The 24,718-nt window shown below is 44.0% G+C and overlaps 1 protein-coding gene across 3 annotated transcripts in view; it reads left to right on the plus strand.

Moving 5' to 3' along the window:
* The window catches only part of SVIL (supervillin), a 231,567-nt gene that overhangs the window by 123 nt on the left and 206,726 nt on the right, over window positions 1-24,718 (plus strand). The window contains exon 1 of one of the 3 annotated variants that reach the window (XM_034643767.1): window positions 43-408. The exons of 1 other annotated variant lie outside the window; for it this stretch is intronic. The gene's annotated coding sequence lies outside the window, so the exon portion shown is untranslated. Of the gene's footprint in view, window positions 1-42; window positions 409-1,288; window positions 1,440-24,718 lie in introns of those variants that run through there. One more of the 3 variants, XM_034643766.1, reaches the window with a different exon arrangement.

A 24,718-nucleotide genomic window follows, 5' to 3' on the forward strand; every position in this document is an offset into this window, starting at 1 on the left:
GGGGCGGGTGCGCGCCGAGGGGGGGGGTCGCGCCGCCCCGCCGGCCTGGCGCGCCGTCCGAGCCACTCAGAGCGCCCGGCGGCCGACACCCGGGGGCCCTACAAGTAATAGCCGGCGCCCGCCCGCCGCGCCGGGACTCGCGCGCCCGCACTCGGGAACCGAGGCTCCCGGTCGGCGCTGACCTGCCTAGCAACTTGCTCTGCTTCGGCTGCGGCGGCGACTCTGCCGGGCCCCTCGCGGAGAGCCAGTTAGTGTGGGGGCGGTGCCGCCGTCGCCGGGGTCCCGCGCCAGTGTGCGCCTCTCCTCCCGGCGCCGCTGCGGAGCGACCGCCACCTTCGTCGCTGAGGGGAACTTTGTGCGGGGGGGCCCGCCCGGCAGGTGGGCGACCGCGGCCGGCGAGCCGAACGGGTGAGTGGGGTCGGGCAGTTGGGATGTGAGTGTGCAGGGGCCCGGTGGTAGGACGCGGGCCCTCGCGTGTACGTATCCTCTGCCCCTTCTCCTAATCCCCCTGCAGAGTTTCACTCGGGACCGGCCGGGGGGCGGGGGAGGAGGATAGGCTAACCTGCTGCTGGTGTGTTTACTCTGGCGAGAGCGCGAGTCATTCGGACAGCCAGTCCTCCCAGCCGGGTGAGTGACACGGCGGCCCCGGCCTCCAGCCCCAAACCAGACCCAGGGCTCCACCGGTACCCAAGAGCCCCGGTAGCCCGGGGCTGCGGATACGCCTGGAGCTCACCCCAAGCCAATTCCTAGTCCTAGGACCGAGGCGGGTGGGGGGAGTGTGACGGGCCCCCGCCCTCCCTCCGCCTCTTAAATTCGAGCAGGAGGCTACTTGAGATACAAGACACAAACTTTGTTTTCACTCAGTAAAACTGCCTTTCCAGTGTTTTAAAACCAGACGTGCAGACCTGATTCATGGTGGTTTCTTCGGGACATCCCCGGGGGCGGGGCTGGCCCGGCTGGCCCGCAAGTGGGGGACTCCGGGCGCGCCCAGTGGCCCCGGGGGCGCGAGAACAGCTCTGGTCCTCTTCCCTTGGGGTCTGGCCTCAGCACTGGCACGGCGGCCAGGACGGCCCGGCGCGCTGGCCACTGCTCGGGAAGGGATGACCATCGGTGGTAGGTTTGGGGGTCCTGCGTTCCTGTGGGCTCCAGGTTCTGACCCTCTGTGCGGCTCCTCGCTCAGTCCCGAGGGTGCTCCCGCTGGTGGCCCGGCAGAGGGCGCCAGCTCCCGAGCGCTGCGCGGGCCGGCGGAGGGGAGGGGACTTGTTCGAGCCTCCAGGTAAGGAGCGTAGTGAATCATCCCGAGAGGGGGGACCCGATCCTCGCTCTGTGAAAGGAGGCAGGGAGTGGCCGTGGCGCTGTTGAGAAGCGGGGGTTGCCAAGCTGCTGTCAGCGGGGAAGCGGCGATTCTGCCACCCAGAGGTCTGGGGAAAGCTCAGAAGGTGAGGAACGTCCCTCTGCGCGGTGGCCCCAGGGCAGGGAACGGCAGCGTAGACTAAGGCCGACAGACACTAGGACACGCCGCCGCGCGCCCTTCTCGGGGTCCGGAGGTGGGGCCGGTTTTACTCTGGCTCTAGGTGGTCCTGCCCCGGGCGGCGACGGGGACGTGGGAGTGGGCGGCCGATTGCTGGGCGGCCGCGATGGGGTGCTCCCGGCGGCCCGCGGGGTCCCGGAGCAGTAACAAAGGCGCGGCGCGGCCACTGCTCCCACCCACTTCCGTCGCCGGCGCGCCCCGGCGCGCGCCCGCCCCGAGGTGCGGGCCGGGTCAGGATTTCCCTCTGCGGAGTTTCGGGAAGTTAGCTCCGCGGCCCGTTACGCTGGGAGGAGGGGCGGGGAAGGGGGTGACCCGGAGAGGTGCACACGAGTGTTGGGAATTGCGACACTGCCTGTTTCCTCTCCCGACTGCACGGGCGAGAGCTGCTGTGGCTCCGCGCCCCTCCTCCGGTCCCAGGGTCGCGCCTCCGCAGGGCCCGCGCGGGTTTGAAGTCCCCGCGCGGCGCGCGCGGCCAGCCCGCGGGTCCACGCCCCTGCCTGCAGATTCGGGTGGCGTGCCGGCTCCCGGAAGGGAGTGGTTTAGGCCCCGGGGACCGCCGGCAGCCGCCGGCACCCTGAGCCGAGCTCCAGAAGGCGGTAATTGCGTTACTGTGAGTTAGCGGCCGGGAGGCTGCCGTCCAGGCCGCAATCTGGGTCAGGTGCGGGGTTAAGCGCTTCTGGCGGAGGCATTACAGCTCTGGTGAAGTCAGTTTATTGCATCAGGAAGTTCCTCGTGCGATAGGGGAGAAGTCGGCAGGAGAAATTAAGAACTTAGGCAAACCCAGCCTGTGCACAAGTCCTGTCACTGAAGGGGCCTGGGCAACATCTCCACCGCGCACCAGACTTTCAGGGCTCTGGACGCCAGAGAGGAGGTGTGCTGAAGAAAACCCCAGGGCACTGTGCTCCCATGTGAAACCATATCCCCCACTAATCAATGGATGGAATTCACATGCTTTCTTATCTGCCTCCACTCCCTTCTGTAGTAAGAAAAGGGCAGGAACTGGTTTTTATAAAGTGCCTGGTGGATGACAGACTCTTCACACACACTTTGGAAGGATCTTCACCATTCTCCTCTTCAGAGGCGGTTATTTTTATTCTACAGAGGAGTAAACTGAAGCTTAAGGAGTGTGGCTTGCTCTAAAGAGTACTGTTTGCTCCTCCCAGTGTCTTTGGCAAAGGCCGACACTGAAGAGTCGTTTATTGATTGCTGATTAAAGAGCCACGGCATGTGCTCTAAGCCCAGGTCGGGGTTTGTGATGCTAGGCATCAGGGTTAGCCGGACTTCCTGCATCTTGCTGGCTTTTGTTAGGGCCAGCACTAAAACTAAACCAACTCTTCAAGTTTAAGGTGTATGACAACAACTAAGGCGTCTTCCAAACCTTTAGAATTTTCTGACAACTCCAAAGTGAGTCAGAAATAGCTGTCTCTTGCATTTTGTGGTGTCTCTTGAGGCAGGTGGGTCTCTGAGGTAGGAGCTCCACATGGCGTAAATGTCTGTTTGCCTTCCCTGGTGCAAGGAGCTGCAGTTCCTACCCTGCTTAAGTGGTGTGACTTGGCCACCGTGCTGGATACGTGTGTAACATTATGTCTGCCTTGGAAATATGGCCAACCTTAATTAACTGCCTAATGAGCTAAAACTCAAATGCCTTCTCAACATCTAACAACATGATTTTATCTGTGCACATTTATGCATCACTGAGCTCAAGTTTGTAATAGGGGCTGTGGGTATATTGCCTTGAATGTACTTAAAATGCATTGTCTTTAAGAAAGTTGTTGTTTTAAACTCTGAAATGACAGTCTGTGACTCAGAACATCCCAGGGCAATGCCAGTTGTGGAGACAGCGAGGCATGATGATTAAGGGCAAGCATCTGAAGTCACAGTGACAGGCTTGAAATGCCACCTCCACCATTTATAGCTCTGTAATATTGGTCAAGTTGCTCAGCCTCTCTGAACTTTGTTTTCCTCTTCTAAGACAGGGATAATAATAGCACCTCCTGGTTTGAAGCTCTGAGGGTTAAATTTGATAATCCCTGTAAAGCACTTAGTAGCACAGAATCTAGCACATAGTAGCTGTTCAACAAATGTTAAGTAATAACCATGATGCTTAAGAACAGATTCTTTTTCCTTTCTTGTCTCCTCCAAAGAGGTAAAATAGTTCATTGATATTTGCCTTGAACTTGCTATTCTTCTTAGTTAATACTGCCATGCAGGGCAGCGAGTGATTCCTCTTTTGGAATCAGCAGTTGGGGGGGCGGGGTTGGTAGTGATGGAAAATTCTGTCTAGTTGCCCAAGGAATTTACAAGGGGCTCCGGAACTGTAGGGCTTTCTTCCTAATTTTACCACTGTATAATTTTGTGGTCAGTCCTCTAGCCATTTATCTTTCCTTTTAATTTGAAGCCAGTATCCTAATGGCCAGGATGACAGGACTTAAAAGAAAAAAACAAACTCAAAACCAGACACACTGTAGCAAAGGAAGCAAGTATGCTCTTTGCTCATTCGCTAGCCGTTTGTAATGCCGAAGAGAAATATCCGCTTATGTGAAACTGGTGCTGGCCCCGTCTTGGCCAGAGGGAACATTTCTCTGGAAAATAGGATATTGTTCTGGAGTCTCTTTAAAGGTGAGCCACCCGATTGGTGGAGAAGGCAGGAGAGTTTGAGATACCATTTCAAAAGTAGTTGCTTAAATATGATAAACGATATATGATCTGAAGACGGCTGCACTCTAACTGGGAAGCTGATACAAGGAAGGGGGACCATGTTCAGGCTGAGCAACTAGTAAACAAGTAGACGAGTTCCTATGGTATAAAGCCCGAAGCTTGAACCTTAGCAAACACAAGTGGAGAAATCCTTTTTTACGCCAGGTTGTTTTGGAAAGACCTCATTAACAGTTAACATCGCTGTTTTGTAGCTGTGGGTTTTTCTTGTGCATTTATCTTTTAAAATCAGTCATGGGCAAAAGCACCAGAAGCCCTATAATGTCATCAAACACCACCCTCCTGGGAAAGTTGTCACCGAGAAGTGCATGGGTCTGGAGTATGGAGGGGTTGCCATTTAAAGCATCAGAGACGTTTTACGTTTGGGTGTAAAATGCAGCTTTCGCCCACACTGGAAAACTAGCTGCACGCCTAACCCCGTGACAGCATGCAAAGGGTTAGGAGCAAGGTTTCGGCTTTGTGCATCTTACTCCATTTGTAGCCACTTGTTGGGCCCCTGCTGCAAAGAAAGAAGCAGCTGCAGGGCATGTGCCAGACCTGCCCTGGGCTGTCGCTTCCATTGTATGGAAGATGAACGGGCCTGCAGGGCCTGCGTAAGTTTGGATCACATAGCAGCTTGTTCAAAAGCATCTTGCGTTCCCCAGCTGTTTCACAACTTCTTCGCATATGGGAGAGAACTTGCCAGCTGCTGGGGCAACTGTACCTACATTTGCTGCTTTTGTGCAGTAACCAAGGAAGGTAAAAAGCCAGACGCCTTTGTTAAACTATAGCCTTTGTCAGTGGTCTTATTTGTTTCCATTAGGTCAATGTTATTCAAGATACAGTCTTTCAGGGGAGAACGTGTAAAAGGAAATGTCAGAATTAACATTTTTTCTGAATCAGTTTTTTCAGTGATAACCAGTATGTATAGTTTTTTTTTTTTCATACATAAAACCCACACAGCTTTTGTGTTTCATTGACTAACAAAGGGATGGGTTGAATATTTAAAATGTTTTTTGGATTCGACATATGAATCAGGTTTAATTACATACATATTCCTTTTGCGTGAAGTATATAAAAAAGACAATGAGTATTCAGGCAATGTTTTTTTGTTTTGTTTTGTTTTCAGAAGATTGGGTTATTTTGCATTTGCCAGAGCTGGTTGGTGTTTTGCCCACATCCCTTATCTTCTCCATGACAAAACTTGAGTTTCCCAGAAGTGGTTACTTATCCACGTGATCTGGCTCTTTGGTTTAATTCAGCAAGTCTTCTGTTGAGTGTTTACAGTGTGGCAGGCCTGGAGAACCTATGAAGACGAGGCAGGGCTTGAGCCCCGCCCTGGCTGCATTCACAGCTCAGAAACAACGGACAGAACCCGTGCCTTATGCGGGTCGTGGTAGAAGGCACCACCTTTTTGTGTAATCATGTCAGTGTTGCAATCATGGCAACTCAGATAAAGCCAGAGTACCAAGTAGATGCACCGATTAAAATCGCTAAGGGGAGTCGGTGTGCAGGAAGATGGACTAGGCATTCTGTGGTTTATCACACGTGGAGGGCATGTCCTAGAGAGACAAGGCCTTGTGTCTGTGGAGAGCGCCTCCCTGTGCCCTGACTCCTGCCTGGGACTCCGGAGCCTTCTGCCCTCCTAATCACTGTGCATGGAAGGGAATAAATGCTTTCTGGGAGCAGCAGCATAAATCACAGCCCTTTATGAGGATCGGTCGGCTGCAATCCCTTTGTTCTATAGAAGGTTATAAAAAAAACCGCATTCACTTGGAGATGGATAAAACCCAGACTGAAGCTCTTCTAACTCTTAGGGGCTCTTGCACTGGAAACCACTGCTGCTTCAGATCCCTAGCGACTCGTACTTGCTGAGTCGGACCCATGGTTCTAAGCCCTTCATCCCCTCTGTGCTCCATTTACAACGTCCACGTATCTCTCTACTTGGTCCCTTTTCACAGCAATACTCGAACTGGGCAGTGTTTCAGCTTTCAATTGCTTTTACTGCCATTTGCACTGGGATTTCCAAGAGCTCTGTTTGGTTCTCAGGGCTGGTGGCTGGGGGGCTCTGTATTGCAGAAAAGGAAACTGAGGCTCAGTCGTCAAGGGCCTTGTTAAGAACGGAAAGTCTCCTGACCACCACTCCGCACTCTGACGGGCTCAGCCTCAGAAGGGTCAACTTGGACCAAGCTAGAGGCCGAGCCACCCCCACGGCCACAGTCCTCACTGGGCTTTTCACTGCGTTCTTTCCCTGGGGCGACTCTCTTCCTCATTACATTTTGCTGCGTGTTGTAATCGTTCTTCTATTGCGGTGTTAAGTCTTGGCTCTCAAGGGCAGCTGCCAGCTTTCTGACATGTGCATCCCTCTTACCCACGTACCCACGTGCACACGTCCACAGACACACAGAGAGGCCCTCCGTGGCCGCTGGACCCATTACCTGTCTTCAACCAGCCCCGCTCCTTTCAGAAGATGGCTGTGGCCAAGTGGTTCTCCCTGTTTCATGGGGTAGAGTGCTACCCCCTTTCCGCTGGATTCCAGATACAAATGAATGGGCCAGAGTTAACCTGTCCAGTCTTTTCCACGGGGAGACTGTTGGACGGTAAGCCAGCAGCCCTAGGTCACGGGGACCATGTTGCCCCGATGGCACTGGGACCCTAGAGGTTGGCAACGACTCTCTCCCCAGAGCAGAAAGGCTGCTGAGCCGTGGGGGGCGTCTCCTCTGGTCGGGACTTCTCTAGCATTTCTCGTGCTCTTGTGCGGACACAGGCCTACTCCCCACGTTCCTCCGGCCCCCAGACTTTGGCCACTTTCTCCTCATTCTGGGACCCTGCGTTTCCTCTTTGACACACTACCCCTCCTGCTCCTTCGCGGCTGTCCGTCACGGCTGTCCAGCCACCACCCAGCAGCCCTCGGTTTCAAGTGTCTTAGGGACACTTCGCCTTGGATGCCCTCATCTCCATCTGTCATGGGTGTTTAATTGCTTCCCCCGCCATCCAGCCTGCTCTTTGACAGTGGGTAGGCTGTCCTTTCTGATGACTTCTGTCAGCTTTTCGTCCTGCTGATAGGCTGGCCCCTGCTCTGCACGCTGCCTCTTTGTGTCTGCACTGCCCCGGGCTTCCGGTGCGTGTCTTTGTCTCTCCCGGGGCTGCCTGGCTCCTTCTTGCTCTCTTGTCCTGGCCTTCCCCCACCCCCCCACCTCAATTTTTTATTTTGATATAATTGACATACAACCCTACCATTGTTTCAGGTACACGGCATGACGATTCAGGTTTTGGGTAGATTGGATGATGACCACAGTAAGTCTAGTTCACATCCATCACCGCATGTAGCTATGGAATTGTTTTTCCTGGTGATGAGAACTTTTAGGATTTACTCTGTAAGCAACGTTCAGAGGCACAGTTCTTCCTCCCCAGTGCTTCTTAAGAGATAGATTCCTTCTTCCTCATTTGCTCTTTACCGTTTGCAGGCTCTTCCTTCTGCCTCTGTCACGAGCCAGTCCCTTTGGCTGTCACCTGTGTCGGGTATAATGATCGCATTGAATATACGCTATCACGGTTTTTAGAGGAAACTTTGCCTTTTAAAAAACACGGTTCTTTGGAATTGAAACTTGGAAACACCAGTTTTGAAACTGGTCAGTTCAGGGCATTCCAAAGGCCAGAACTTTGGGGAAAATGGCTTGAAATTTACTTTGGCTTTTCTTTCACATGGGGGGACCTTGAAAGTAACTGAAACATGGGCTTGTTTTTGGATAACCTTTCCCTCGCAAATGGAAATTGTGCCTACGCAGAACAGAATTAATGTTACTTTTTTTTTTTTCCAAATTATATTTCTGAAAGATCTTGGAAGGTATTTTGTGCTTTGTGGCCAGTGTGGCTTGTAAGTCATGGGCATATTAAGACTGTGCTGGGCCTTCTCCTCAAGGGTATTTCCAAGCAGTGAGTCTATGTCCATGAAAAGAAACTGGAAATGAAGTCTGAGGAGATCCTTGGTTTAGGAATCTTTAGTTTTCTGTCTAAAGCTATGAACAAGGAGGGGTCTCCTCAGAGTGAGGAATGCAGCAGGTTGGCTGTTGGGAGGCGGTGGGAAAGGATGTTCTTGCCCTGCCCTGAGCCAGAGCTTCAGGGACGACATCCGGGGCTATGCAGCTTCTCCTTGGCAATGTTTGCCACGAGCCCTGGAGTCCTCCCACCTGGTACTTGCTCACTGCAGGGAAATTGCTTTCTCTGAAAATTTGTGTGTGTGTGTGTGTGCGCGCTAACGACTTCATTTACATTTCTTCTTGCTCTCCTTTTTTAAAATTCTGAAAACAAGTGAAAGGATGCTTACCTGTGCCAAAATGGAGTTTGGTGCTAGAACTCCCCAATTAAAAAGGAGCACAGTTATGGGAATCTAATCTATGGGAGTTAGATTTGGGAATCTGTTTGCAGCACTGGGATAGGAGTTTGTGTAAGTGCGGACTGGCGCTTACCCTGACGGATGGATGCTGCTTTAGTTGGAATCCAGGTGTGCTCGGCAGGTTCGTTGACCTAGACAAGTTAGCCGGCTCTACCAACACCTGGGGAAAGGTTTCTAAAATTGAATTATACAGGAATAAACAATGACTGTAACCCAGCAGTCTGTTCACTCATTCACTCGTTTGTTCAGCAAACATTTGTTCACCTCGTAGTGGTGTGTATGTGTGTGTGCACGTGCGCGTGCAAGCATACGCGTGTGTGTGGACACGCTCGGTACTGAGACTATAGAGTGAACCCTGCCCTCACGGGCCCGTGATCTGGAGATGCATTGTGAGCACAAAAGCGTGGGGAAGTGTCAGAGGTGTTGTGATGGATGCACATTCCAGGCGTAAGGGAGACAGAAGACGCAGTGGTGGGGGTGGGGCTGCTGCGGATAGGAAGGTCACGATTGCGCACACCACGTGCGGAGCTCCGCGCTGAGGGCTTGACATGCCGTACCTCTCGTGGTCAGCATCCTCTTATAAGTTGAAACCCTGGGGGTTAAGTACCTCAAATGAGGTATGACAGTAAGTAGTAGTATCTGGGTTTGAACTCAGATCCAAAGCCATAAACCTTATGCAATAAATGAGAGGACGTATCAGTATCTTCCAGGGTTTACTTTTCCCTCTCCATCCATCTCCATCCCTGTTGTAAAAGAAGGAAGAAGGAAGCCTAGAGAGCCGCTTTGTTAAAGGATGTGCAGTGGGGGTCTAGACCACTCCACGGACAGACAAAGGATACCCTTGGGGATCCAGTTTAGACAGTTACTCTGAGTCTGTAATTATGCAGTTGCTCAGAGTATCCTTTATATTCAGTGTTTTGCCAACTGTATTTCTAAAGAGGCTTTCTTTTCCCTCTGCCAAGCTTTGCAGAAGCTGGTTGCCAGGCTTATTGTCACCCAGGAGGGACTGTACCCCACGGCTCTCCACTTCTTCTCGGTGCTGGGCATCGCAGCCAACAGCCTCTGGTTTCTGCCTCGCTGTTCTCAGCTGTGCGTGGGTGAGCAAAGTGGTTCTGTTTCAGGCCCACTGAAGGAAAGTAACTTCTTCACAAAGCAGAAGCGTATCAGTGCACACCGTACAGGCTCTCCGGAGTCTCTCGTTGTCACATCCCGCGGGATGTAGGCTCCCTGGCTTTATCTCCCCTTCTCTGCCTTTTAAGGATGACAAGTCTGTGTTTCTGATAAAACCCAGGTGTGATTGTAAGAATACTGGCTGGGCAGGTGGAGGAAACCTAACCTCTTGAAGAAAAGGAGAAGCTCAAAGGGGAAGTTGGATCCTGCCTTCTTCTAGAGAGAGTCTGAGGACAATGGGCGGCTTCTTTAGAGTGAATCACTCTGGGGCTCAAGAAGAAATGTTGACAAGCACGCCCTGCTTTAGGGCTATGTCTATATGTCCTGTTTCAGATGTAGCTCTTGATAGCAGTGCGAGTAGAAAGACAGAACTCTGTCCTTGAACTGTGTGCCCGAATGAGGCAATTCCATGCTTGCCTATTTGGAAGTAACATGCTATTTGAAAAAAAAAAACAAAACTGCAATTTTTCATCCATTGGATTTTAAGTCCAAAAGCTTTAAGGATAAGGCTAAGAACCTACATTCCTGGAAAAATTGATAGACCATGAGCTCAAGTACAGAGACAACTTACTTCAAGCAATGTTAGATTACTTCCATCCTGTTCCTAAAAATGAATCTGTTATAAGACTTTTAAATAAGATTTATTTTTTTTTCATTCTGACCCCAGAATTATTCAATTATCTGTTGAAAAACAATCATCATCATCATATACTTCTGACATTGAGTTTCCAGGAAAAAGAAAAATATATGCTTGACAAGAAAATTATATGTTAGAAAAATGTTTTGGCTGATTATTTATGTAAGCCCAACATATGTGTTTAAAAAAACCCAAAAACTTCCTCATCACTTTATTTAAAAAACTGAAGATATTCATCGCGTGGCATTCTTTGCTGTACTTGGTTCTCAGAGTGTTGGAAGAAAACACAAGCAGGCAGTTATAGCAGGCAGTGAAAGTGCTGGGGTTTTTTTTTTCCATGAACAAATTAGTTCCATCTCGAGTGTCTAGGCTTCTCAAAGCACACACACACACAAACATCAGAGGAAACTGCAAACTTATTATGGAAAACCCACTTTCATTCTGAGCACAGATTCATATAGTAGCATCTTATCTCATCGTAGAACTAGTAACATTGATAAACCCACTCCTATTTCCTGTCTGCATAACTGTGGTCTCCAGTACACATGTTCTTCTCAATCACTTCCCATTTCAGCCAGAAGTTGGCTTTCAAAAGTTCTGTGCCATGTTTACATAATCATCACCCACACATCTTCCTCCTCTGTGCTTTTTATCCTCTTTGATTGCCAAGTTCACAGGGATTCCTGATAGTTACTTAAGAATGGCTTTTCTGTTTCATCTTGTACTTTCCAAATGGTTTCCCCATTGTTACCAATTCTTGGGACAACTGGGGAAAGTTAACGAGCTTTGGGAGCGTTGCCTCCATTGTGGTTGGGCTTACCAAGTTAGTTACCATCACCAAGTGAGGTAAACCTGCGGATGCCTGCCTGTGGATTTAATGTTTTAGTTTCTGTATAGACAGGAAAGTGGAGGCAGTTTAAAAGATGAAAAGATTACGTAGTGTGACAGAATTTTTCCCTTTCAAGATTTTTTTCTCTAGGATTTTTATGATTATAATTATTATTCCCTGAAGGATCATTCATAGTCTGGTAGGACATACAGCTCTTGCTAAGAGTAAAGCCTTCTTAACAGTGAATACTTGGAAGTTTTAGTTAAAGTACTACAAAAATGACTCATCGTGAATAATCGTCATTGAAATGTAAGCGATGCTTATTCAAGTTTATAAATATTTCTGAGCACTTTGGTGGGCAGGACACTGTGCTAGGCACTGTCACATAACTAATGTCATGTAATCACAACTACCATGTGAGGTAGGTAGTGTTAAGAGTTTTGAGGCTCATGGAGGTACAACGACTGGACAAAATCATTTATCTAGGGGGTGACAGGATTGAGATTTAAATATGGATCTTCCAACGCTAAGGTCACATTTACTTTCCAGTACATGGTGCCAATAACTACATGGTAGTTAATCACAATGAAGGTCACCCGTAGAACAGAGGATTCCAGAAGTGCAGCTTGATGCTAATGTAGTAAAATTTCAAGATTTAAGAATTAATTTAAGAATTAACTATCAGTTTAGGGCTGGTGGACTAAGTGCCCTTAGGTCATGCTGGGCTTGGAGGATCGATTCAAGCATTTGCCTGCTTTTTGCTGAAGACGTTGATTGTTCCAGATTTGTGGCCAACTCGTCATGGAAACACTGACTGTGGTTGTTGCTTTCATGTGTGCATCTTCCAAAGGCCACAGCCACTGTTTGTTTCTTTCTAGCTTTATTAAGTATAATGTTGCCACTCTTTTCTTCACTTTCTAGTAAGGTTTTTTTGGGGGGGAAGTTTGGGCCAGTGTTAAGCCAGAATTTCTTAGCTCCTAGGGCTTCATGATACAGTCTTGGATAAGTTATTCAAACTTGTTCTTGTTGCTACATTCCTTTATTACTTGCAGAGAAAACTTTTAAGTAATGATTTGGGCAATTTTTGAGTTTTAAAAACTCACGGCTGCTCACACCATATTGAGTGTATACATCTAAAAAGGAGAAAAAACTAGTAGCTCGATGTTTAACGGTTATCCCCCCCTCCAATTACCTCTTAAGTTGCTATATTAATAGAAGGAACTGATGACTGTGATCATTGGAAATCATACTTTGCACTTATGTATGCTTTATGGTTTTACACGCATCCCCTTTTAATTCTTCTTACACTCTGTAAGTTGAACAGAGCTTGTCTTCTTATCTTTCTTTTATAGATGAGAAAATTAAGGCTCACAAAGAAAAATGTTCTACTCAAGATGATAAAAGAAGCAGCAGGATCTGGTTTGAAAGCCAGGCCCTCTGACTCCTGTCCCTGTTTTTACCACTCTTGATTTCAGTCAATAACAAGGAATAGAGATTTTCCAGTGGGATTTAAAAAATTAGGTTAGTCGTATTTACTTCTTCTATATTTGCCATAATTTGAAGCTTTGTTATAAAGGTGTCCAACTCAACCTTTCTCTGTTAATCCAGTCTGAGATGTAAGGCAACAGCCGCTGGAAGAACGTAGATAACCACCATAAATAAAGCTCTTCACTGAGGGTTAGAAGGACAAGTATTGGCTAGTTGAATGGTGTCTCAGAATTTTCAGTGATCAGAATAGAGATACTGACATGCTTTGCTGTTGAAGACATTCCTTTCCCTAGCCTTTCTGGAATTACTCAAGCAGGTGTGCTGGAAAGCTTAGGTCTGCATCCGGAGTGTTCGTACCGATTTAGTCAGTGTGGTGGAAAAGGTAGGAAAAGCATGTGTTATTGAGCCTGTGTTCTGTGTTAGGCCACGTGCCAAGCATCATGTACGTCATACCTCACAGTAGCTCTTAGTGTCGTCCTACCGATGAAGTACCTTAAATCTCAAGGAATTGAAATCTAAGTGGTGGGGATGATATTATTTCCAGCTCTATGAGATGAAAACGTTTGGAGCTTTTCACCTCTACCATCTCAGAATTCTGTGGTTTATTTTTCAAGATGAGCTTTCCTGGAAATACCTTCTGTAACTCCTGCTTAGCCGAGAAGTCAGACGAAAGAGCACCAGTTACGATGGTACCAGTAAGAAGACAAAAGAAAAATTTAGCAGAAGTTGACCTGAATATGGACTGTCTGTTGAGAGTAGTGTAGAACGATGCTTCTCAGACTTTAGGGTGCATTCCGATCACTGGAGAATCTTGTTCAGATCTTTTATGTATTAACTGATTTTTCTATTTCTCCTATTAAATATTGACAGAGCAGTATTGAAGTATGTGAATGTGCTTGTGAATTTGTCTTTCTCTTTGTATCCCTCCAGGTTTTGCTTCATATATTTGGAGGCATAGCCATTAAGGTGAATAGATGTGTAGGATTGTTATATCCTCTTGATGAACTAGTCACTTTATCATTGTGAAATGACCTTTTTTATACCAGGTGATATTCTTTGCTCTAAAATCTCCTGTCTGAGGGGGTCCTGGGTGATTCAGTCGGTTAAGCATCTGCCTTCAGCTCAGGTCGTGACCCCAGGGTCCTGGGATTGAGCCCCGCATTGGGCTCCCTGCTCAGTGGGGAGCCTGCTTCTCCTTCTGCCTCTGCCATTCCCCCTGCTTGTTCTCTCTCTCTGTCAAATAAATAAAAATAAAACCTTTAAAATCTCCTGTCTGATATTAATAAGGCTTCTTCAGCTTTCTTTGGACTGGTGACATCATTGTATGTCATCTTCTGTCCTTTTACTTTTAATCTATTTATGTCTTTATGTTCCACTCCTTGTAGGCAGTGTGTAATTTGCTCTTGCTTTTATGTTTCCAATATGACAATATCTGTTTTCTATTTATTCCATTCTTTATTCTCTTTGCCTGTTTGCTGTCTTCTTTTGGATTATTTGAGTATTTTACATGTTTCCATTTCCTCTCCTTTGTTTGGTTACCATACTGTATCTCTGTTTTGTTATTCTAATGGTTGCTTTAGGGTTTACAGTCTACATCTTTAATGATGTCAAACCCCTTCACATGTAAGAACCTTACAAGAGTATGCTTCCATCTCAGCTGTATATTACCTTTAATGATGTCAAACCCCTTCACATGTAAGAACCTTACAAGAGTATGCTTCCATCTCAGCTGTATATTACCATTGTCATGCATTTTGCTTCTATATATTGTAATTAACTCTGCATTAATTATTATTATTTTTGTTTTAGAAGTCCTTCCTGTTTTAAAGATATTTAAATAATGAAAAACTTAAATGTTAAGTAATTGCTGTTTCCAGTGCTCTTCACACCTTTGTTAGCCATATTTCTATGGGATGTCTTCTTTTTTTTTATTTGCTCAAAATGGCTTCCTTTAACATTTCTTTTTATGCAGAACTGCTGCTGATGAGCTCTTTTTTGCTTTTCTATGTCTGATAAAGTCCTTATTTGCCTTTATTTTTGAAAGATATTTTTGCTGGTTATAGAATTCCAGATTGGCGGTGTTCTTTTTTTCAATTCTTTAAAGATGTTGCTTCGCTGTCTTGACATTTGCACTGTTTTTGACATAAAATCTGCTGTCATCCTTATCTTCGTTCCTCTTTGATGTGTTCTTTTTCTCCAGTTGCTTTTAAGATTTCTTTTTAATTTCCTGTTTTGAGCAATTTGATTATGCTGTGCTTTGGTGTATTTTTCTTCATGTTTCTTGTGCTTGGGGTTAGTCAAGCTCCTTGTTTTTTTTGAGTTTATGTTTTTATTAGATTTGGAATATTTTTAGTAATTTTTCTTCAAATATTATTTTCTGCCCCCTCTCCGCCCCATGAAGACTCCAGTTACATATATATTAAGTTGCTTGAGCTGTCTCCACAGCTCATTCATGTTCTGGGTTTTTTTTTAATTTAATTCCTTTTTTATTTTTTATTTTTTTATTTTGGAAGTTTCTATTGGTATGTCTTCATGTTCACTAATTTTTTGTATGTGATATCCATCTGTCATTAATTCCATCTAGTGATTGTTCATCTCACACATTGTAGATTTCATCTCTACAAATTGGATTTGTGTTTTTATGTATTCATGTCTCTACTTAAAATTGTGAGTACCCATCGTCTGCTAATTCTAATATCTGTCTTAATTCTGGGTCAGTTTCAATTGATTGACATTTCTCCTCATTAGGGGCTGAATTTTCCTGCTTCTTTGCATGCCTGGAAATTTTTGATTGAATGCTAGATATTGTGATGGTATCTTCTTGGGTGCTGGATATTTTTGTATTAATAAAAATATTCTTGAGTTTTGTTTTGGGACATAGCTAAATTAGACAGAGACAGTTGATTCTTTTGTGTCTTACTTTATAAATCTTGTTAGGTGGGACTGGAACAATGCTCAGTCTAGGGCCAGTTATTCCCCACTACAGAGGCAAGATCTTCCTGAGTACCGAATGCCTCTGAATTATGAGGTTTTCTAGTCTGTTTGGTGGAAATAGGTTCTGTTCTTGGCCCTGTGTTAGCACCAGTCAGTGTTATTGCTCGTCCATTCTGGTATTTTCTTCCCCTAGCCACAGGTAGTTTGCTCCCACATGCACTGATCAGTACTTAGCTGAGTACTCAGGGGTGACTCGGAGGATTCTGAAGTTCTCTCTGTGTGCAGCTCCCTTCTGTCCTCCAAACTCTTTGTCTTCCAAGACTCTCAGCTCTGTATCCTCATCTCAGGAAGTCACAGGGCCCTTCCTCTATTCTCCCCTCCTATGTCTATGCCAGGAAAGCTCTTAAGACAATAAGATGAGACAATCATAGGCTCGCTTCATTAACTTTCTGATGTCCTGTCTCCTGAAAACCATTATTTCACATCTTTTTTCTTCTTTCTTTCTTTTTTGTCTCAGGCAAAAGCACAAATCTATTTCCTATTACTTCATCTTGGCCAAACCTGAAATTTTTAATAAAATTCTGATTCTGTTCAGTAGGTTTCAGCCGGGGCCTGAGAGTTTGCATTTCTAAGAAATTTTCCAATGATAGTGATGCTTCTGGGAAAAGACTTCTTGAGTAGTCAGAGTCTCTAACTATTCAACAGAAATATAATGTGAGCCACATACCTAATTTTAAATTTTCTAGTAGTAGTCACATTGAAAAAATTAAAAGAAACCCAGGGAAGTTAATTTCAATAATATATTTTCTTTAACCCTTTCAACCCCAAATGCTATCATTTCAACATGTAATCAATATAAAAATATTTGTGAGACTTTTTTATTGCACTAAGTCTTAAAATTTGGTGGGAATGTTAGAGTTATAGCAGATCTAAATTGAGACACTACATTTTCATCTGAAATACTTGGTCTGTATTTAGATTTAAAAAAATTCATAGTTGAAAGAATAGATTTGTGTAACAAAGTTCCAAACATACTTAAGTTTTCCAATAACTGGATCAAGTGCCAAAATCCATTTTCCTTTAATATTTGCCATTTTAATTGACAAAACTAGTCAATGTTTTTTTAGAAAATTTGACAACATTTTTTGAAACAAAAGCTTATCAGTTTTAAAGCTATGTCTGTTTAAGTTATATAAGTTCATTAACTCTTATGCCAACTCAGAATTGTTAACATTAAATTCAAAGGGATATTATAAAAATTAAAAATGAATTCTAAATTTTAATATCTCCATAAAGTATTCTTCAAGTTTTTCTTGTGGATTTTGAAGACAATTTATATAATACTTTTGATTTCAGTTAGATCTTCTGCATATTGATGCAAGTTAGAAAAATGTATAAAACATTTTTGATTTATGAAAAGTATCAATTTTGATTTACATTTTCATACTTGTTTGGCAAGGTCATAAATAAGCTTTTCCTTTTCTTGGAGCTTCCAATTTAGCTTGTTCATATGAGAAAATAAAAATCACACTGCCATTTTTTTTTTTTTTTTTTTTTTTTTTTTTTTTTTTTTGGTTTTTGGCAAAATTTTTTTTTTTAAAAAAAANTGTTAAAGAAGATCTGGAACTGGAGTTAACTATAAGGCAAATCTTAGTAAAACTTTTCCATGACCCAACCAAAGATCTCCTTGCAGAGAACACATGATTATTGCATTAATTATTTTCCATTTTTTTCAGCAATTCTATAAACCAATAGTAATTCATAGCATTTATGTGTATATACTAAACAATTCTACCAATGATATCCATGACAGTTTTCATAGGCTGTGCTTAAGAAAGCCTGCTACAAATTAATATCAAACGGTAGAATGAAGCACTAAGAGAAAAATACCAGTCTCCTATTTTAAAAGTTTAGTAAGTCTGGATTTTTGGCCCAGCATAGCTGGAGCACTATTATGATAGAAGCTTCATATTTTCATATCTAGTGAAAATTCTTCTTTGACAGATGGAAAAGATTCAAAAGTGTCTATGTCATGAGTTCAGTTTTTTCAGCTATGAATTGACAACATTTTTTTTTATAAGTTGGAAGTCATTTGAGGCAAAAATGCACCCAAAGTACTAATTTGGCAATGTCGCTTATATTGCATGACTCATCTAATACTACAAAAAAACTTCTTGTGATTTTTCAAATTTTGAATTTATTTTTCTTTGATATTATTAGAAAGATCTTGTATTCTATGGATAATTATTCAGTGGCTTAATTTAAAATCTTTCACTTTTTGTGCAGTATCTTTTTTTATCATTTCCTTGTAATTTTCTAACAGAATTTCCATACCTAAATACATTTTTTTTTTTACCATCTCTCCGTGTGTGTGTGTGTGTGTGTGTGTGTGTGTGTACTTATTGTTGTTATTGTTCAAGAATCTGAGATGTTTTATAGCTGGCCAAAGTTATAAGCTCAGATTTTGTTAAAAATCATTTAAAAAATTTTTTTGGTTTTTAATTCTGATTTCAGGAGACTAATTTCACTGGTCCCTTTCTGACCGTTGAAAGGAAATTTTGTATCACATTCACTGTGTCTTTGCTGAAATTGTCCTTTAATAACCTGTTTAATTATCTGCTAAATTGTCTCCTTTACCATCTTTGATTGTTTGATGCAATAAACAGCTTTTTTCATTTTTCTCTGCCACAGCAAATTGCAGTTGGTATTGATCATGACATTTTTTTTTATTTCTTCCAGTCCCTTTTTTCCCTTATGTTCTAATTACAGTACTAGCTTTTGTATCTCCACTGGATTTTATATCAATAGTAAATTTGATTTAAATTGTTTTTGTTTTAAATTTCTTTGTTTTAAATTTGAAAATTTGATCATTTTATTTTCTAAGCTAGAAAAATAAATTCTATATTTAATTAAAACATATTTTGATTTACTTATCAACTAGGAGTTACATAATTATCACTGTAATGTGCTGTCTGTATAAAATATTCACATAGACACATTACAGTGTATATGAGTGTGTGAAAAAAATCGTTTAAATTGAATCATGAATCATCTTCTTAACACCAGGTAGATCAACGATATGCTTACGTGAAGACTCACAGACGGCAATAGACCAATACCATCGTAGGCAATAGACCATTTAAAGTGAAATGTAATCTTATTAAAGCGATACATTTGTGCCTAATGCAGAAACGTTCTTATACTACTTCCAGTTTTTTAAAGTAAAATTAATTAAAGTGCTCTGTTCCTCAGCTGCTCTCGCCACATTTTAAACAGATTGTACTGGGCAGGGCAGGCCAGGGGCTGGTTTGCATTTAAATCTAGGGACCTTATGTCAACACCTAGATGGCTCTCCCCTTTCTTGCCCTGCAGCTGCTGCTTCCTTGTCTGGCCCCACAGCACCGGGATAGCAAAGGAAGTCTTGGATAATTAGTGGTCTCCAAAGGATTTGATGACCGTGCCTCAAGGGTTGAGGGTTGATAACCTCCCACCATGTGAAGCCATTAGCACAAGTCTCAGAACTGTGGCCTCAGGGGCGGTCTGTGGGTTGTACTACTGGGCCAGGGCCAGGGTGAGGTTTGTAGGTCAGCTGCAATTCCTCTTCCCCTTCCCATGGGCTACTAAGCGATGAACCCTGGAGCAGTCTGACCTGGACAGAGTTGGTTGGGAATTCTTTCAGCAGAGGTAGCATTGCCATAGTTCTGGAAGAAGCAGGGAGAGCGTAGGGGAAGCTTCCCCTTAGTTAAGTCAGCCAAGAATGATTTTACAACTCCATCCCTGTTAGTGATCACAGGCTATGAAGGTACAGCTGAAGAACATGAAGAAAATGAAACAGTGATTCATGAATTAAAAGAAAATGAGGGGCTCCTGGGTGGCACAGCGGTTGAGCGTCTGCCTTCGGCTCAGGGCGTGATCCCGGTGTGATGGGATCGAGCCCCACATCAGGGTCCTCTGCTATGAGCCTGCTTCTTCCTCTTCCACTCCCCCTGCTTGTGTTCCCTCTCTAGCTGGCTGTCTCTGTCTCTGTTGAATAAATAAATAAAATCTTTAAAAAAAAAAAAAAAAGAAAATGATGTACGACATTTTAAGAGTCAGAAACCACCTCATGAACCAGGATGTTGTTTTCAGAGCAGGGATACCCAATTCTTTTGGACCCCTTCTTGCCAGCACCACCTGGCTAAATGCTGCATTTCTCCTCTTTTTTTCTGTTTTTTCTTTTCTTTTTTTTTTTTCCAGTTTATATCCTGAACATCCCTGTTTGGGAGTAGGTTGCTCGCTTTCCTATTCAGTACTTTCTGCTTTCCTATTCAGTACTTTCTTCCCGGAACTTAGGTTTCCCCAGGCATTTTCTTTTATCCCCGACCCTCCTCAGCTTGCTTTATCTCCCACACACACGCTGTGTGCTTTGTACGGCATGGCACGTTCAGATAGAGCTTAATACTTACATGCCATAACATATAAAGTATGCTTAGTACCACCGAATAATATGTGCTGGAATCACAAAAAAGTTGAGAGAAAAGTTTACTTTGTTCCTTTTTATTTTCTGTTGTTTCTACTCCCCTTCCCCCCCATGATGGAGATGAGGAAACAGATTCCTAGTGAATGAGACCCATTATACACTTCAGCTCACATCGTGATTATTTCTAAAGAAAATAATAAAATCTAGCCCCAAAGTCTGCAGCTTTTTGAGGTTTAAGTATTGTTGCATTGATGTAGTTACGGTGTTTTGAAGTCCCCTGAAGTCACTCAGGATAGAGATGTTGCTAGCTTTGCGCTGATTTCTTCTGTAGGCACCTCAACGGCCAGCCTGGTGGCGAGGCAGCAAGCACCCTGTGCTGGCCCCGACTCTCATTCTGACACCCTCTGGTCAAGGAGCCCTGGGCAAGTCACATGCCACTTGCCCAGTTTTGTGTATTCATCTTTACAGGGTAGGAATTTGATTATGACACTGTTTCCTAAATGTTCCACTGAACAGCAGTGGCCTTTGGTGCTCCTCCTGCGTATTCAGACGGGTTGGAGAAATGTCGCGCACTCCAGATTACTTCCATGTTGGGTATTCAGAGCTCATCAGCACATTCGGGACTGTGGTCCTGGAGTCAAGAAGACTCTTCAGGCTTATTTAACCTAGCATTTTCTCAAGTCTTTGATCATGGAATCTCTCTCCCTTTTTTTGGAAGCATAGTCCTAAATACATCAGAGTGTCTTGTAATATGTAGGTTGGGAAACACTGGACTAAATCAGGGTTCAGCAAACGACAGCCTGAAGGCTGAGGCTGGCTTGCCACCTGTTTGTGTAAATAAAGTTTTATTGGAACAGTCACACCCATCCATTTACAGATTGTTCACTTTACAGTGGCAGAGCTGTATAGCTGCCAGAGACCCGCGTGGCTCACAGTGCCTAACATATTTGCCATCGGCTGCCATCTGTCAACTCTGGCACTAGACGGTTATTTTCTAAACATGACAGCGATTGATGAACTTGGCTGAAAAAAATCCGGTGGTAGAGAAGCACTGATAATGAAAAAAAGAGTCTTGTTTTCCAGAGGCAACACATTTTTAATGGTTCCTGTTAATTCTATTAGTGGTTATTACTTCTGTAACTCTGATAACAGATTTGCTCAGATGTTTTGCTGTATCTGCTTTGGGTTTTATCTGTTGACTCTCTGCTATGATAGGTGAAACACACACACACACACACACACACACACACACGGAGGCATGTGTAACTTCTTAGTTTTATCACTGTATGAATTCTGTTCTTTACTACTGTAATTGTAATATTCCGAAGTCACTATATTTTGTTCCACCTGCTTACCACCCTTGATCTCAAATTTTGTGAGATTTGGGTACTAAGTACTGCTACCTTTTGTCTGCCTCATTTTTTCCACTTGTCCATCTTTCAACTTTCTCAGCTGTGTCTTTACTTTTAAGTGTTGAAGCTGATGACATTTGCCTTCTCTAACTGGCATAATTTGCTTTGCTTATTCCATAGGTTGAGTCTCAAGGCTACAAGCCAATGACTGTGTTCATATAGATACTGTCTGTGGGAGAGCCAAGTAGGGTGCTATAATTTTACTTCTCTGCCCGTAATTGCAATATCACAACTGCAGCAGTGCGCAAAGGAGGAAATTTCTAATGTTAATTTCAGATGGTTTCTTCTGTTAAGTTTCACCAGGTGCTCAGAATCATGGGATGTTTGGATCATGTCTTATATTTTGTTGTTGGTGGTTGCTCTTGAGTTTTTATTGATCTGACTTTTTCCCCTCCCTTTTGAGGGAAGACCATGTCTTCTTTACTGTACACCTAATAATCTCTAGGTTTTAACTCATTTGTCCGTTGCTCAAAATAAATGCATTCCTCTCGAAGACGTCCTTTCTGGAGCCCACTCATTGGGTTTTTCATTGCTTCCTATATCTGCTCCTGCTCATTTTCCTGGAATTCTAGGCTTTGTTCTATCATTCTTGTGTGCTATATTTCCCCTTTCTTGTTTTTTACTCTCATTTTGGTGGAATATAATATCACATGACTTCCTCGGATTGAAGTAAATTTTTTGAGTCTTGTATGGTTGAAAGTGTTCTTCACTATGATTGGTATGGATTTATAGGTTTTAAATTTTTTTTCTCTAAATATCAAAAATTTTGCCCTTTGGTTGCTGATGTGAAAAGTCACGTGCTGGTCTGATTTTTTTTTTTTTTTAAACATCTTTTTGACTGATTCTTGTTTCCTTTATGGAAGCTCCTAGAGTTTCTCTCTTTTTCTTCATTCCTTAATGTTCTGCAATTTCATAGTCAAGTGTCTTTGTACGAGTCTTTTCTCATTTATTGTATTTGGTAGTCAGTGGGTGTATCAGGTTCTATTCAGGAGACAAAAATCAAACAGGAATTCGGGTAGGGCAAGTGTAAAGAATTATTAATTAGTACTGAGGGATTAACTACTAAGGGGGAAAGAGAACCAGTAAAGGATACAGGAATGGCAGACACAGGGAGCAGCTGCTTCCTCCAGCACTGATGCAGGATCAGATTGGGAAGCGACTGCCCCTCGCCTATCCCCAAAGCTGAGAGTCATCCCCTTGGAGAGGGCATGCCTTGTGGTCCCTTGGTACCAGGGCAGGTGGGTGAGGTGCTGCATGCAGGCCCAAGTGGGATGCTGCCCACAGAGGTGGCAGTGGAACTTGCTAGGAAGCCCCCCAGGGTGCCTGCCCACCTTGCTGGGTGCCTGCCTGTAAGTTCTCACTGCGGAACACTGAGGCATGCTGCTGTTACACGTCGGTGGGAAGCCGCCTGCTGGGTGCCTGCCAGACTCTCTGGAATCCACCTGCAAGGAGCTCAGGCCGAGCCTCACTGGTGTGCATGTTCTGGGGCATTCTGCATGCTCCCAGCCACTGGGCGCAGCGCGAGCAAGCTGGCAAGAGCACACCGCACAGAGAAGCCCTTCCTCTTGCCCGATGTCAGCTGGCAAAGGAGAGACCTTCCCCACGTCCAGCTCCAGTATCATCAAGGAGGGAAATGGGGTGGATGGGCGGCTGAGAGGCAATACAGTGACAAGTGGCACAATCTTGAAGTCTCAACACACATCTCTCTTCTGCTCTGGGAAGTGTTCTTATATTATTTCCTTTGATAATTGCTTCTTTTCCTTTCTTTCTTCACTTTTCTGTGGTCTTTCGAACTTCTATTAGTGAGATGTCGGGCTTCCTGGATTAATCCTCCATCTTTTTATCTTTTCTTTCATTTTTCATCTCTTTGTCCTTTTGCTCTGTGTTCTGAGAGATTTCCATAGTTTTATCTTCTAACTCTCCTACTGAAGTTTTTACTTAGCAACCTTATTTTTAAATACCAGTAGCTCTTTTTTTGTTTGTTTGTTTTTGTTTTCAGACTGTGTCTTTTTCTAGGCATTCTGCATTCTGTTCTTTTCCGGTTGCATGTTCTTATGGCTATATTCATCCTCTCAGAATGTGTGCAAATCTTTTGTTTCCTGACGACCGATTTCCTTTTTTCATGAATGCAAGTTTATATACTTAAAAAAGTTGGGTCAGACGACCCGAGTTCACATCACAGCCCTGATAATATAGTAGCTATGTGACCATTTTAAGCCTGAATTTCTGCATCTATAAGGTGGGAATGATGATAGTACCTATCTCAAGCATTATGAGAGTAAGTGAGATAATACGGAAAAAGTGTTTAGCACAGGGGCTTTGACTGTTATTATTTATAAATATGCCATGTTATTTTAAACTGGCCATAACCCGTGTAATTATTATTTTAAAATCATTTATAATCTATAAAATACTCTTTCTTTGATTCTTTTTTTTTTAAAGTTTTTTTTTTTAATTTTTTTATTTATTCGACAGAGATAGAGACAGCCAGCGAGAGAGGGAACACAAGCAGGGGGAGTGGGAAGAGGAAGAAGCAGGCTCACAGCAGAGAAGCCTGATGTGGGGCCATCCCATAACGCCGGGATCACGCCCTGAGCCGAAGGCAGACGCTTAACCGCTGTGCCACCCAGGCGCCCCTCTTTGATTCTTTTTTTTTAGAAAAAGATTTTATTTATTTACTTTAGAGAGAGAAAGAGCATGTGTGAGTGTGAGTTGGGGGAGGGGCGGGGGGGAGAGAGAGAATCAAGTAGACTCCCACTGAGTGCAGAGCCCAAAAACATGGGGCTTGACTCGAGATCCTGAGATCATGACCAAAGCCAAAATCAAGAGTTGGCCACTTATTGCACTGAGCCGCCCAGGCGCTCCACTTTCTTTGATTCTTTAATACTGTTGCTGCTGCTACTACCGTCGATATCTTCAAGCATAGTAATTAGCAGAAATCAGTTTAGGGCAAAATAATGCCATGAGGTTTTGAAGACGTTTAAAATTCCCTTTCCTTGGAATTTTTTTCCAACTTTTAAAATTTTGAAATGTTTAAGCCTACAGAAAAATGAGAAGGACAATTCAGTGACGTTTTCTACATCCTTTTCATTCACCTAGAATAACCATCCATTATTCACATACATGTTTTTCCCATGTAGAGCCATTTGAACATAAATTGCAGATATC

This window comes from Ailuropoda melanoleuca, chromosome 15 (assembly GCF_002007445.2).
Source record: "Ailuropoda melanoleuca isolate Jingjing chromosome 15, ASM200744v2, whole genome shotgun sequence".
In the NCBI taxonomy this organism is placed as follows: Eukaryota; Metazoa; Chordata; class Mammalia; order Carnivora; family Ursidae; genus Ailuropoda; species Ailuropoda melanoleuca.